The sequence below is a fragment of the Pseudonaja textilis genome, chromosome 7, assembly GCF_049901715.1.
Source record: "Pseudonaja textilis isolate UNSWEBS1 chromosome 7, rPseTex1.2, whole genome shotgun sequence".
Classification (NCBI taxonomy): Eukaryota; Metazoa; Chordata; class Lepidosauria; order Squamata; family Elapidae; genus Pseudonaja; species Pseudonaja textilis.
In genome coordinates, this window is record NC_141996.1 from 31,433,983 (window position 1) to 31,450,507 (window position 16,525).

The 16,525-nt window shown below is 39.8% G+C and overlaps 1 long non-coding RNA gene across 1 annotated transcript in view; it reads right to left on the bottom strand.

The window, feature by feature from the left end:
* Positions 1-357: 357 nt before the first annotated feature.
* The window catches only part of LOC148125293 (uncharacterized), a 54,540-nt gene continuing 38,372 nt past the window's right edge, over positions 358-16,525 (bottom strand). Inside the window, exons 3-4 of the long non-coding RNA XR_015744414.1 lie at positions 1,757-1,830; positions 358-661 (exon numbers count right to left, since the gene is read on the bottom strand). This is a non-coding gene — a long non-coding RNA (uncharacterized LOC148125293). The remainder of the gene's footprint in view (positions 662-1,756; positions 1,831-16,525) is intronic.

Consider the following 16,525-nt stretch of genomic DNA (forward strand, 5'->3'; position numbering starts at 1 on the left):
GGCAGAGGAAGCATGCACATATACTTACCACATACATAGAGCTAAGCAAAGCCTTGCTTTTTATACAAGTATAAAAATGGCATGCTTTAAATTGCTGTTATTTGAACATGATGACAAATAAATAATAAATGGATGAGACCATAAAACTATGCCTTAGAAACATAACATGTTTCTGCTGCTGGAATATTGCTTTTATGTACTTTCTACATCTCACCTTTACCAGTTGGTAATTTAAAAGAAATTTGGGAATATATTTATTACTGCTTATAATTGCTTCAGAAAAACACTATTTGCCAGCACAGTGCAATTTACAAGTTCAAAAGATATTACACAGTAGCATTTATTTAAGTGATGTGCTCTAGTAGCAGTTTTAAGAAATCTTTAGAAAGATGTGTGGCAACAGAGGAACATGTAAAGCAGATGCATAATGGAATTGTTGGCAGTACAGTAGACTTTGAAATGTTAGCCAGTTCATATTCTTTTTCTGGCTGTAAGAAAGGTCTTCCCACTTGCATCCATAGAAAATTTTCTTCTGAAGCTAATTTTTGCACAGGTGAGGACTGGTTTTTCTTTTTCTTTTGTAGTAAAAGTACAGCTGGAAAGGCAGGAATCAAATCTTGTATGTCGTAGAATGCAAAGAAATTATCCTTCTTCAGTCATGCTGAAGCAGAAAAAGATAGGTATGTGAAGACAGAACTTTAAATTTGTAAAGTGAATTTGTTCACTTCAAAATATTTTTTCTATTTTTTCTTCAACTTATTCTTTTTTCTTGCACTTTTTGTTTTCTCTTTGATTTTTTCTTCCTTACCTTATCTATCTTCTTTTTTTTAAAGTTTCAATAAAAATCATTAAAAAATAAATTCCATTTCTGTTCCATGTATCTATTGACCTAACCACTGAGCTAAAATCTTTCTTCCTGATTTGTAACTTTAAAAGAGCACCTTTAAAAAAAACAAATACTAGGAATCATCCAAGTGTTTTAGATCACTTGGAATATGAATTCTCCAATTTCATTGCAGTGCATTTATAAAAAAACTAATTGCAGAAAAATGTTATGACAGTAAACATGACAAGAAGTCATTTTAACCTTCTTATGTGAAAGTTGAAATGCCATATGACTGATACTTGACTTTTGTAATGCTTTACAAGACACAGCCATTCTAGAATATTCATATATTGCTGTAATATTTTGTTTTAAATATATTCTTGAAAAGCCATCTGCAGAACAGATGTTCAAACTGCCCTTGACTTAAAGAGAGGCAGTTCATTTTATATATAGCTGCTTGTCACAAATATCATTTACATAGAAATTGCTAAGTGTACATGAATGACCAATGTTTATGCAAAGATTCACAAGGCAAACATTTTCCTCCTTCCACCTTTTAAAATTATTCTTTACAGTGTGCTGTAGTATTGAGATAACTTGCAATACACATATTATTTGCTAGTCTCATGCATTGTGCATTATCAATATATCATTAAACAATGTTATAATCATTTAAGATTTTGTGAGCTTTTGAAAAGCAGTAACATGTTTTTTACATGCATTGCAGACATACATTATCAAAGACCAAAATTTATAACAGAAGGAAAAGCAAATCTACAGAAAAAAGACATGGATATACATTTGAAGAGAACATAAATCAGCTGCATCTGCTTCCAAGAAAGACACCTGAAGCTCTTTACTTGCAATGATTTTTTTAAAAATGAGATAAGGAAATATGATTAATGGTAATGATTAATGATAATGACTTACTCAAAAAATCAATCATGCTGGGAATGATCAAGGCTAAAGAAGAAGGAGCTGCTTTAGCATCTGCTGGCTGGACCCTATAAAAGATGATACTGACATGACCATGGCAGATCTGAAAGAGGCAGTGAGAGACAATGGGACATGGAGAATGCTGATCTATACAGTGGTCAAGGGTCAGACACGACTGAATGAGTGACAACAACGATGATGACTAATGATAAGAGAAAGAGCAGTTAATTATACTTGTATGAACTAGTCAGTTATTTTCCAGGTGTAGTTCAAGCTATTGGTTTAGCTATAAAATTTTATGGGATTTGGGTACCATTTCTTACAGGACTTCTTCTTCATGCAAATTTTAATATGACTGTAAGCTGCCTAGAGCTTCCACGGCAACATGAGCAGCATAGAAGTTCAATAATATAAAATAAATGAAATGAAATGATAAAAATAAAATTATATATACACACACACACACACACACACACATACATATATATATACATATACATATACATACATATATGTGTGTGTGTGTGTGTGTGTTTGTTTTCTGAGGTTCTCACGGGTATTTGTATGTGGATCTTTGGTTATTCGGGTTTTCTCTAGCACAGAGCCGAAGACACAAGCCTGAAGATGATGAATGAAACTTCACCGAAACGTTGCCTAGATACTGCCAATTTTACGCGGGAGAAAACCCAAATAACCAAGAATCTATCTATCTATCTATCTATCTATCTATCTATCTATCTATCTATCTATCTATATATATATATATATATATAAAAGTGACATGCCACTCATGCATCTTCACAAAATCTCTAGCATTGTAAAGCCTACAAACTTGAAATTTGGCACGTATGTTTCTCTTGGCTTCTCACTAAGAAAGGATTTTTCAAAATGACCATCACAGCATTAGTATTTCATATATTATTATTAACACGCTCTGATGCAAAGGAGTTCTACTTCTCCTCCCCACCTGAAAAGAAATTTCTTCCAAATGCAAAACACAAGCATAGGAGAGGAATTTCAGTTTCAATTTTAGTTTCACAGCATCAAGTAGCTTTATTACAGAACAGTTGAGCTAAGCCATGCCCAGGCTTCTTGTTGCCTCCTTCTTGTTCACACAACAAATACTCTTTCAGTTTGCAAACAGCCCTCAACTCTCTCACACACTGACAGAATGCTAGCCAGATGAATACCGATGGATACTGGTAGGCAGAGGCAGACTTTTTTTCTTCTTATATTCCTCCCCAAAATCTAACCCCGACCGCATAATTTCGTGGCGAAGCATGGGTATCAAGCTAGTAAAATAATAAATAATAAGATAAAATAATAAAATAAATAAAATATAAAAATGAATATGGATAGAAGGGAAAAATGAATGAATGGGCCTCAGTTATGTTTGTTTCCCTGTTGCAATCACCATGCTTCCCTCTTAAATTTTTAAATTTTCACTTTCATTATTGGCAACCTAAGAATTTTCTGTCTGATAATTTTTGAAGAATGAATGGTCTCTCTTGTGGATATTGCTTTTATGGTTGTTTGTATTTGTATTAGCTTTTTGTGATATAAAACATTAGTGGTAATTTTTTTAAAAAATCAAGCAAACAAAGTGAAAGTTGTGGCTTATACAATAAATGAGTCCACAATGAGATTTAATTATATTAAAATTGCATTCTATTTAGCCTTTATCCTGACTGGCATGGAGGGAAAACTCCAGCTCCTTGAGAATAAGCTTTGGTTGCAGCAAGTGAGAATGTTGAGTCTTGGTGTCTGCTAAGCTTACAGGCTGCAGTGACGGTAAAGAGGGGAATTGGGGGTGATGGTGGATGCAAGCCAATGACAGACAGAAAGCTAAAGGCAAACAAAACTGTGGCTAAACTTCTCTATTTGGGTTCGTAAAGACTTTACCATTCTTCATTGCAACCTTGCCTTGAACCAGCTTACTGAAATGCCTGGAAGAATTTAAAAGAGCTAGATATTATAAAAGGAAAGAAACTGCTCAAATATTACCTGAAGCTGGACAGTCTGTTAGGGGCAGAGCAAGAGTAAATGCCATGTCAAATGCTAAAATAGCTCATCTCATTAGTCAATATAATTTGAATTACTAATATGAATGACTGAAGCTTCAAAGGTCTGCTTTTGTTTACAGCCAAGTTGATAATGGTTTAAGGGAGAGGAAAATATAATTGTGATAGTTTTCTTCTTCTTTGGTGTGTACTGTGCTCTTCTGGCTAACAGTTACTAATCGTCTCTGCCCAAGGGATCTCTATAAAGGGCTGTTGACGAGACCTGGTTGTAGGTCCACTCAGGCAATGCAGGATTACAATTGAGCCATGAAGAAGATACTGGAGAATTTTCTTTAGAATACTAACTATGACAGTATGTGATGGCATGCATAAGCGCACAATCATGCCTACCATCCCTGTCCTATTGTCTCCATTTATTCATAACTATTTCCTGTATTCATACTCATGTTTATTCTTATATCTATTATCTTGTATGTGATTGACAAATAAAATAAATAAATAAAGCTTACCTTCATCTTAAAATATACCAATTGTCCTAGCAGCAACAAACAACTATGTCTAAGAAAGCAGACTGGTCAAAGCAGATGGAGTTGCAACTAAATCAAACCAGAATGATGTACAATTGACCCTATTAAAGTTCCACTTGCAGGTCATTATGCACCAGTTAGAAATTTGGGATGATTTATTTTTCTTTTGTTTTGTGAAAAGCCAAATAAAATTGTTTTTAAAAAAAGAAAATTGGGATGATTCAAGAATTTGTATAAAATGATATATTTTTGTACATGATGCCATATAAATTATCTAGAATTATAAAGTAATATTGGAAATATGAAGATTATGAAAGGACGTTGTACTATGCTTGATGGACATGAAAATAGATATACAGAGAGTTGAAGATAAGGTTGGGACAATGCAATTGGCCATGGAAAGAACTGAATTAAAAATAAAAGAAATAGAGAAGAGGACGGAACAAGCGGAGAGAAACCTAGAAAGGACTGAGGAAGATTTTAAAAATGTAAATAGAGAAATGGAAGATTCCTTGGTCCAACTTGAGATGGACAGAGCAGCTGCATACTTAAGGTTCCAAAACGTGGAGGAATCCAAAAATGAAGAATCAGAACAATTAATGGCAGGTTTGTTGGCTGAACTAGTTGAAAAAGAGAAAGATGACTTACTCAAGGAATTTGATGAAATCTATAGGGTGAACACCAGTTATGCAAGGCGTCACAATTGCCCAAGGGAGATCCATATCCGCTTTTCAAGAAGATGCATGAGAGACCTAATACATAGAAAGGCCAGAGATGAGAGAATATTATATAAGGGCAAAGAGATCATAATTCTCAAGCAGATTCCAAGAAAAGTGAGGGCCATAAGGCAAGAATATAAATTTTTAGCCAATTACTTAAATAAAAATGAAATCTCATTTAAATGGCTAATCCCAGAAGGGATGCTAATATTGTGGAAGGGAAGAAAAATTAAAATAGATTCAATAGAACAAGCACAAAACTTCCTAGAACAGCTAACAACCATGGAGGATCAACTCACTAGGGAGAAAATCCAAAGGAATATGCAGGAAGATCGTAATCGCCACAGGAACAAAGAAGAAAGACCTGTCCAAATTCAAGGGAAAGACAACTTACAATGAGAAAAGAGAAGAAACAACTCCATATCAATCACAAGAAGAGAGCCGTAGAGTTACGAGACAAAAAGCGAGGCAGACTTAAGTAAATGGACGAAGGAAGGAAAATTCTTTCCATTAATATAAACGGCCTAAATTCAAGAGCTAAAAGGAAAAGGATTCTAACCAAACTAATAAAACAAAATGTTGATATAATTTGCATACAAGAAACACACATTAGGAAAAGTGAGGAGAAATTCCTAGATTGTCCGAAATTGGGAAAATTATTTACAGCACCAGCTGATAAACACAAAAAGAAAGGTATTGCAATCTATGTGAGAGATGACTTAAAAGCGGAGTTAATCTGGGCGGACCCTGAAGGAAGAACTCTGGTGGTAAAAATCTCGATTAATGGCATTACACTCTTACTGGTAGTAATCTATGCCCCAAATGATGATCAAGGTAAATTTTTTAAACATCTCCATCAAAAAATAACAGAATTTGAAAATGGTAATATTATTCTGATTGGCGATTTTAACTCTATTGCTGACTAAAGTTCCACTTGCAGGTCATTATGCACCAGTTAGAAATTTGGGATGATTTATTTTTCTTTTGTTTTGTGAAAAGCCAAATAAAATTGTTTTTAAAAAAAGAAAATTGGGATGATTCAAGAATTTGTATAAAATGATATATTTTTATACATGATGCCATATAAATTATCTAGAATTATAAAGTACATATTGGAAATATGAAGATTATGAAAGGACGTTGTACTATGCTTGATGGACATGAAAAAATGCTTGAAACATTGGATTTAACTATACTATTGACAGGGAAATTTTTTGTTATGATTGATGGATAGAAAGATAGAAAGAGTTATGGAAGATTTTTTCAATACTTTATTATTTATTTATATAAAAAGTATTGGCCTCCCATCTTACCATAGGATAATTCTGGTGGCTTACAATCATAAAATACTATAATATTAGGGTGTATCATTCAATGGGGTGAAAAATAATTTTTGCATTTTTTTCAGTGAGAGGGTCTAAAAATATGTGTTTACACAAAAAATTCAAATCTGCTCTTATTTTTGCAATCACACAATGTTAAGCTTGGTATGGTAAATCCACCCCACAAATACTGTAAACTTTATCTTCTCAAAATTACAACTTTGCTACAAAAATTAAAGTTTTTTTCTGCATGAATCTTACCTAGCTAAGCAAAAAATAACCCATGCAATCATAAACTAATATCAGAAAACAATTATCTGATTTACAAAAATGTTTAAGTAAGTTTCAGTAAGTCTTGTTTTGATTCGTCCTCTGACATCAGCCACCAGCTTGCTTCTTGGCCTTTGATATAACTCCCATGTTTCTCATGTATATACACTCTGCTTGCTGCTTCTGTGACCTGTTTCACACATCTCTCTATTGATTGAGGCATGACAGGGCCACTGTGGTACTTGCATTGGTTTGTCAATGAACTTCTTTATTTCCACTGTAGTCAGTTTGCATGTCAAAGGTGGCTCCTATTCACCTTTAGACCAGTCAGTCAGCTCCAGCAGACTGGATTTTCGGGCTTGACCTCTACCCAGTGTATGGCACTACCTTCACAGTCAGTAGTCTCCTCCAATGGCCTTTAATCTTTTGTCAATGCCTGTCTTCATGAAATACACCAAATTATCTGCAATCACTTGAGCAGGTTTTCCAGTTTTTGAGTTTTTCTCTAGAGTGAAATCATAAAGATATTTTCCACCTGGCTCACTGCAAACAAAATAATGTTCTTCTTTGATGGTATATCTTTGATGGTAGTGGTCTGAATTGTTTGCTGGGGAGTTGCTGATCTGAAAAGTTATGATATTTGTGTAGCTATTTACCAAGCACATCTAAATCATATTAAAGTAACCAAAATATCTTTACAACCCCCAAGGCAGGTCACAACTGAGCACCCCTAATGTTTGGAAATTGAAAGTTGAAAATTTTTTACACAACCCTAATATAATAAATATAACATTTATCAATGTGTGTATATGTTGCATTAAAAATAAAAATGACTTGATTTATGGTTTGATGATTCAACAAGAGATTATAGAAAGAAGAGAATTATAATGTAAATTAAGGTTAAAATATAATTGTGTTTACAACAGCTGTGAACAACATGAGAAACATTTATTTGTCTTTTTCTTTTCTTCTTTTCAAATTGTACTCAATTATTATAGATTGTTTGGACAAGCTCCTGCAGTTTTCTTGGCAAGGCTTTCAGAAGTGGTTTGCTATTGCCTCTTTCCAGGGGTGAGAAAAAATGACTACCATAACAATTTTTAAATTTGTTATCATATGAGTTATCTGGGAACACTGGAAGAATAATTGTACCTGACACCTTGAATGGTAGTTCACAAAGGTCTTAAAAGCAGAGCATCTTTACTGTTCGTGAAAATATATAATTGGGGAAGGACCCAAATCTTAATACAAAACAATAAGAGAAGAACAGCAACATAAATTTTCCCTTGTCTGTAAGCATATCTTGTGATATGTGCATTCTCCTATGTATTTCTTTATGAACCTGAGAACTCCTGCTCATTGATTATTCATTAGAAGCAGAAATCATTCATCAGAAGAGCAGAAACTTTACAGAGTCTTCCACAAGAAGAAAAGAAAAATTCCTTTCAGAATAATTTCTTGTTAACAGATGACCTGTTGTAGTCTGTAATTATATGTGCTATTTAATAATTAAGATGCTATAGCAGACATAATTTGACACATTGTTCTTCAAGAACTATTTTAGAATACTTTTAAAATATCCAAAATCCCATGTTTTTGCCCATTTTTAACTATTATTTTCAGGATGAAAATTCACCTAAATCAAGGAGGAATGACAAATACACCTTGACATAGTGCCATCAAAATTATTATTATTGTTGTTGTTGTTGTACATATGTATATGTATAATTACAATAAAGGTTATTATTAATAATAACAATAACAACCTTTATTGTCATTGTACATATATATATATATATAAAACAAAATTGATTTTGCTCCTAGATACATGTTGTATACGTGGAAAAAACATGACTGGTTTCTCCCTAATTACTTGTATAAGGGGAAAATGGTTGAATTTTTGGTGACATTTTTCATGTTTTTTTCCTTGTCTGATTAAAAAAAATGAAATATGTCTGCTTCCATAAACTACTCACTCTATCTAGTAAGTCTTCTCTACAATAATGTATTAAACCACAGTCCCAAGTCATAACATTGAACACAACATTGAAATCTGGTGCCATATATGAGTGGTATGATGGAAATCCCACCTTTGACATCACTCTTCATAGAAATAAAATAGCAAGATAAAAAAATCACTGGAGTAGGTTTTTCTTATGAGACTATGACAGCTTCCTCTAATTTGCAAGGAGGTCCAAGATCAAGGTATTTGCTTTTATTCCTTGAAATTACCTGCAGGTAATTTGACCTTAGTTGCTTTGTTGCCTTTGTCTTATATCTTTTAAAATTTGTCAGTCTAAAACTATATTAGACATTTGATCACTTTTCATGAGAAAATGAATGGAAAAATTATGAATGCTGCTTGAAACAGTGTGAAATCAAATAAGTTGCAAAGTGCTGAAGAGTGTATACTGACAATAATAGGAAATATGAAAAAATATTTAACAGAATAACATAAAAGAAATTAGTGACTTTTCTATCCAGCTATAAGCTAGCTATGTTTCCAACCACAATCTAGCTATGTTCCTGAAACCATCTTAGGAAAGAGATTCATGTGATATTTTAGCCTTTATATTTCTTTTTCTCCCTTTCTTCATTCTTTATTTATCTAAATTTTCAAGAACCGAATTATTTTAAGCCAAAAACTGCAAATGAATACTGTGTTGTTGATTGTTCATGTTAAGTTTGAGCAATGAGAGGCTGAACCAGAGCATGAGTGCAACAATACTTTATTATGGCAATAAAGGGCTGACCGTGCTTGCCACGCCTGGAACTGGCTCGCAGCAATCAGCGACTGGTTGGACCCCGCAGCCTGCTTTTATAGCTGGCTGCTGGGGAGAACCAACCAATGAGGAAAAGGGGAAGAACGCCCACTCAAGTGAGTGGACCTGAGTGAGAACTCCTAGAGTTCTCAGGACATAACACCCCTTCCCCCCAGCTGTGAACATGCATAGTCTTTGAGGTAGGCAGGAGGTTTATGTTGGCGCCCGGAACGGCGTAGTTCTGGAACATTGTCTGTCCGTCCGGGGTCTGCCTGGGCAGGCAGAGTCGGCAAAGTGTCACCAGTGTGCCCCTCGGGTTGGGCCTGCCCTGAGCTCGTAGGGTTGCTCACTGGGGATGTGCTCTCGAAGGCTGGATCGGGCTGGTCAACTGTCTGGGCGCCGCTGTCTGTGTTCGGGCTTTCGGAACCGGTTGTAGGTGTGAACTGATCGCCGGGCGTGATGTGGATGTGAGGCTGAGGATGAAGCCTCCCCTCGTCTAGGGTCTCTGGGTCCCTGCTGGCGATGGTGCTGAGGCATCTGCGCAGTTGGTCTATGTGCCTTCTCCAGACGCGGCCATCCTCCAGTCTGACCCGATACGACCGCAGCCCGGTGATGGCTACGATCTCGCCCGGGATCCACAGGGGGTCTCCAGCGAAGTTCCTTGCGAAAACTGGCTCCTGTAAAATAAAATGTCTAACCCCCGATGAGGAAGCGAGGGGAGAGTCAGGGCAGTATTGTGGGTGTAGTCTGTCCAATACAGTCCTCAGGCGCCTGCCCATCAGGAGCTCAGCTGGGGACTTATTGGTGACTGAACAAGGAGTTGAGTGCTGGCTCATCAGGAACCGCGAGAGTTTGTGGTGCCAGTCATCTTTGTTGAACCTTGCCAGGGCTTCTTTAGTGGTCCTGACGGCCCTTTCAGCCAGCCCGTTACTGGCAGGGTGAAATGGGGCTGTGAAAATGTGGCGGATACCCAGGTTGGCAGCGGGCGGCTGAACTCAGTTGATGCGAACTGTGGGCCATTATCGGAGACGATGGAGTCGGGTAGCCCGTGCGTAACGAACAGGCGTGTCAACACGTTGGTGATTGCTAGTGTGGTGGTCGTGGATAGCTGTGCTACGTCAATCCACTTGGAATAAGCGTCCACGACCACCAGGAACATCTTCCCATGCAGAGGGCCCGCTAGGTCGATGTGGATTCTAGACCAAGGAGCGCTGGCGTTTTCCCATCTAGTAGGGGTGGCAATGGGGGGAGCAGGACGGGATTCCTGGCAAATGTTGCAGGAACTTACCCAATTGACAATGTCCTCGTCTAGACCCGGCCACCACACGTAGCTGCATGCTAACGCTTTCATTCTCACGATGCCAGGATGTCCTTCGTGCAACGCTTCCAGAACTCGGGTACGCAGTGAGGCCGGGATGACCACTCGAGTGCCCCATAGTAGACAGCCCTGCAGACTTGACAATTCCTGCATGTGAGTCTTAAAAGGTGTGAATTTGTTATCAACATTGCCACCCGGCCACCCCCTCCTCACCCAGTCGAGCACCTGGGCGAGTGTTCGGTCTGTCTTGGTTTTAGCAGCAATGTCCATGGCCGTGATGGGTAGGTCCAACTGGGTGATTTCGAAAATAGCGTGGACAGGAGCAGGGTCTTCAGCCGGGGCCGGTAAGGGGCAGCGACTGAGGGCGTCAGCGTGGGACAGTGTTTTGCCCGGGCGGTGTACCAGTCTGTAGGAGTAGGCTGCTAGGAAGAGAGTCCACCTTGTCATCCTAGGGGAGAGGACTTGAGGGGTCTGCTTGTCCCCGGCTAGGAGGCCCAGGAGGGGTTTGTGGTCAGTGACCAGCTCGAAAAAATGGCCGAAAAGGAATTCGTGAAATTTTTTCACGGCTGCAACAGCTGCTAGGGCTTCCTTATCAATCTGGCTATAATTGCGCTCCGTGGTAGAGAGCGTCCTTGAGAAAAAGGCGATGGGAGCTTCGGCGCCATTGGGAAGCCTGTGACTTAGTACCGCCCCGATTCCAAAAGGGGAGGCGTCAGCTGCCAGTACTAAAGGGAGGTTAGGGTCGAATTGAATAAGTACCGCCTCTGACGTGAGTAGTGATTTGACGGCGTTAAAGGCATGGTCTTCCTTGTGCCCCCAGTGCCATGGTGACTTTTTATCCAGTAATCTGTGTAGGGGTTCAGCTACTGATGCTTTATGGGGCAAAAAGAATGCGTAAAAGTTCAATAGCCCCAAGAACGCCTGCAGTTCTGTTTTGGAGGTTGGAGTGGGTGCCTCGTGGATTGCCTTAACCTTGGACTCCAGGGGATGAATGCCAGAGGCGTCAATTTTATAACCCAGAAAGTCCACCTGTCTAGTGGCAATGGTACATTTTTCTTTTTTCAACTTGAGGCCATGCTGTCTGAACCTCTCTAACACAGCTCGAACTCTTTGGAAGAGTTGGGGTCTGTCCCTGGCCGAGACTAAGATGTCGTCGAAGTAGGGTACTACACCAGGGAGGCCCTGCAAAATCCGCTCCATGAGGGATTGAAAAATACCCGGGGCCACACTTACGCCAAATTGGAGACGCTTGCATCGGAAGGCACCCCTGTGAGTGACAATTGTCTGGAGTTCCGCTGTTTGGTTATCTACAGGGAACTGCTGATATGCTTGAGACATGTCCAATTTAGCAAAAATGGCGCCTGGTTCGAATGTGTGTAATAAGTGCTGGATGACAGGCACAGGATAAGCGCTAACTTGTAGAAATTTATTGATTGTCGTCTTGTAGTCCGAGCAAATTCTCAGGCTACCGTCTTTTTGAGGGTGTGACAATGGCGTCTCCCACTTGGCGAAATCTGTTGGCTCAATGACCCCTTGTTTTAATAGTTTATCCAATTCTGCATCTAGTTTTGGCTGAATAGCGAATGGGACCCTACGCGGTTTTAGCCTGATTGGGACTGCTTGGGGGTCAACCGAGAATGAGATGGGGGTACCATTATAACACCCCAGCTCTTCGCTGAATACGTCTGAGTAATCAGTGAATAAGGAGTCAGTGTCTGAGGTTGAGACAGCATGGACTCCTGTTAGCCCTAGGCCGAGATGGGGAAACCAATCGAGCCCCAATAAGGTGGGTAGATTGCCGTTAACTACCACTAGAGGTAGGTGGCCTTTAAAAGCTTTAAAACTGACAAGGAACTTGCCTCTGCCGATTACAGGAATGGTCTTCCCCTGGTAGTCCTTCAGGCTAAACTGGCATCTCTGGAGCCGGCTAGTGGATAGGCTTGGTTGGAGCCTCTTAAGGGTGTTCCACGAGATAATTGAGAGCGCTGACCCTGTGTCAACCTCCATGCGGCACGGTTTACCTTCTAGGGAAACGGAGAGAGAAATTTTACTAACAGTGTGGCACGTGTGCTTGGCAAGGTGGTGCGTGCGACAGTTCAGTACTTGCCTCTGAGGTCCCGAGTGCGAGGGAGGGTGCCTTTGTGCTGCGCTTTGGGGGGCTTGGCAGACTCTTGCGATGTGTCCCCTTTTATGGCAGTTATTGCAGGTGGCTCCTTTAAACTTGCAGGTGGCCCTCTGATGAGATCCCCCACAGGCTAGGCACAGGGTGAGGTGCTTGGGAGGACCGCTGTTTTCTTGTCTGGCTCCTACCTGCAGCCGTCTGTCATTGGATAGGCGGTGGACTTCGTTTTCATCACTGATGGGTTCCTCTGCTACTACCTCCTCGGAGTGGACTGGAAGTGATGTCAGCTTGGCGCTAGGGCCCTGGATTTCGGTGGCTGATGTTGTAGCCAACTCGGCTGCCAAGGCTTCCTCGACTGCTTGTGCGAGGTTGAGGTCTTTCTTTGCGAGAAGTCGCCTTTGCAGGTGGAGATCCTTGACCCCGCAGACTAATTGGTCGAGGAGCATGTCCTCCAGGTAGGTTCCAAACCCACAATGCAGTGCTGCTGTTCTGAGAGCGGCCATAAATTGATTGATGGTCTCCTTGCTCGATTGCTTCCTCATACGGAAGGTGAATCTCCTGGCAATCTGTGAGGGCCTGGGGGAATAGTGGTTAGTGAGAATTTCAAGTAACTCTGACCACGGAACGTTTTTCAACTCACGAGGAGCCACGAGCGCTGCAGCCGTATCGTAGACGGTGGCCCCGCAGTAGATTAGGAAATACGATTTTTTCCGATGCTCCCCCGCATCCGCCAGACCAACTGCATCGATATAATGATTGAAGCGGTTCTTATACGACTCCCACTTCTCCTCGTCTGGTTTAAACGCCGGGAAGACTGGATTGGAACTCATGGTGCTGGAACCGGTTGAATAACCTGAGGAAAAAATCTCTCTGGGACAGCAGACAATGTTTTAGGGCCCGTGGTGGGCAAGTGATTTCAGCTCGGGAGAGGCTGTTTTAAATCCTCTCTTTCTCTCTGGGTTAACCACGTTAGACTGTTAGCTGTTGATGGCGTTTGGATTCGCGCCTGAGTGGGCGTCAGTGACTGGCTACAGTGCTGTGCTGTACCTTTTAGGTTTGAAATTCAAATGACAACCGTTTGAATTTCGCGCCTGATACAGAGCGGCTGCGGCTCGCAGCGCTTCACTTTCCCTGTAGCTGGGCTAACAAGCGGCTACAGACGCTTCTAACTTTCGATTCTGACCGCTCTCTCTGGCTGCGGATCAGCGTTTGCTCTTTTTGTTTGCTCTTTTTGTTGGCTGACCGCTCTCTCTGGCTGCGGATCAGCGTTCCCTTATCGCCGGCCGATCGCTCTCTCTGGGCTGCGGATCGGCGGCTAGTGACTCAGCGGTTGCATGGTGCTTCTGGTAGCCATCCCATCCTCGTCGCCAGTGTTAAGTTTGAGCAATGAGAGGCTGAACCAGAGCATGAGTGCAACAATACTTTATTATGGCAATAAAGGGCTGACCATGCTTGCCACGCCTGGAACTGGCTCGCAGCAATCAGCAACTGGTTGGACCCCGCAGCCTGCTTTTATAGCTGGCTGCTGGGGAGAACCAACCAATGAGGAAAAGGGGAAGAATGCCCACTCAAGTGAGTGGACCTGAGTGAGAACTCCTAGAGTTCTCAGGACATAACAGTTCACATGTCAGAAAGTCCTATAATCAAATAAAACATGCTCTTAAGGGACACAAACCTTAACTCATTACTTAACCAGCTTTCCATTCTGGTCGAAGCCTAATACTAAGTAGTTTCATGCTAACTTATTAACATTGTTATGAAAAAATGTACCTTCTTGTCTATTTTGGGTATAAAAAAAGAAGTGGTGACAGCTTGCCTTTTTATCTGTTAGCAAAAAATCTTGGCTAGATAGCTTTAACCACAAACAATGTTTATATTGGGCTGCTATATTGGGCTGCTAGATATGACTGGGATTGCTTTTTTTCTTCTATTGTATATAATCAGTTCTATTGCTATTAGTGTAGATGTAAATAATAACTGGTAACACAAAGGAAGATAAGAATTGAGAAAAGTGTATCTCAAAAGTGATTCAGTCCAACAATAAAAGAGAGTAACTATAGGAGGCATACACTGAAAGCAAAATTCAGAGACCATACTTATTAAAAGAGGAGACAATACAGAGTTGATTTTAGATAATGATTCACTATATCACCAGAGGAATTTTGCATCTTCTGTTAGACGGATATAAAAATATAGTAAAAATAGAAAAAAATTAATCATATATCATACCTTAATCAATAAGAAAATGTTTGTTTTTTATTTAGAATAATAAGGTGATGCAAAATAATTACATCATGTCCAAAACATAATCATCTGGATAAACTATATTAAAAGAATTATAATTCTTTTTGTGTTTCTCTGTTTTCATTAAGAATGATCTAAGCTTTTAAACCAAAACTGAGAAGAAAGCCAGAGTACAAAATAATGAAATGTTCTGAAAACATATGGAATGTAAACAGCATTCAAGTACTGGTGATATGACTATGTTTTACTTCTATTTTTTTTCCTATCAAATTCTATCTTTTGGTGATAGAATTTGGTGTGGTTAAAAAAAACAGTACCATGTGTTTATTTTGTTTATTATAAGAGGCATGGAAAGGGTAAAACTATTGTTGTTAGTCACAAAGTCATGTCCGACCCATTGCGACCCCATGGACAACTTTCCTCCAGGCCTTCCTGTCCTCTATCATTCCCTAGAGTCCATTTAAGCTTACTCCAGCTGCTTCAGTGACTCCATCCAGCCACCTCATTTTCTGCTGTCCCCTTCTTCTTTTGCCCTCAATCATTCCCTGCATTAGGTTCTTCTCCAGTGAGTCCTTCCTTCTCATTAAGTGGCCAAAGTATTTGAGTTTAAACTTCAGGATCTGGACTTCTAAAGAGCAGTCACAGTTGATCTCCTCTAGGACTGATTGGTTTGATTGCCTTGCAGTCCAAGGGACTCGCGGGAATCTTCTCCAGCATCATAGGACTCAATTCTTTAGTGCTCAGCCTTCCTTATGGTCCAGCTTTCACAGCCATACATTGCAACTGGGAAAACGATAGCCTTGACTATACACACTTTTGTTGGCAGGGTGATGTTTCTGGTTTTTAGTAATCTGTCTAGATTTGTCATAGCTTTCCTCCCCAGGAACAAGCATCTTTTAATTTATTGGCTATAGTCTCCATCTGCAGTGATCTTGGAGCCAGGAAAATAAAATCTGTCACTACCTCCATTTCCCCCCCATCTATTTGCCAGGAATTGAGAGGGCCACATGCCATGATCTTAATTTTCTTAATGTTGAGTTTCAAGCCAACTTTTGCACTCTCCTCCTTCACCCACATCAAGAGGCTCTTTAGTTCCTCTTCACTTTCTGCCATTAGAGTGGTATCATCTGCCTATCTGAGGTTGTTGATATTTCTGCTGGCAAATCCCAGTGTCAACAGAGTTCAACATGCTTTCCTTTATTTATTAAACGGGTTTATATGACCCCCAATTCAAACACAGTGACTAGAGGTTAACATTAAAAATCCACAGCTAAAAATCAACACCAACCCTACTTTCATCTCATAGCAGTAACAACACAATCAGATAAGCCTCTCAGCACACATTTTGAATATAATCTCCAAGCCTGCTGACAAAAAAACATGTTTTCAAAGCCTTGTGAACAAGCAACAAGGTGGGACCAATCTTATCTCTGAAGGAATGATGTTCCAAAGAGATGA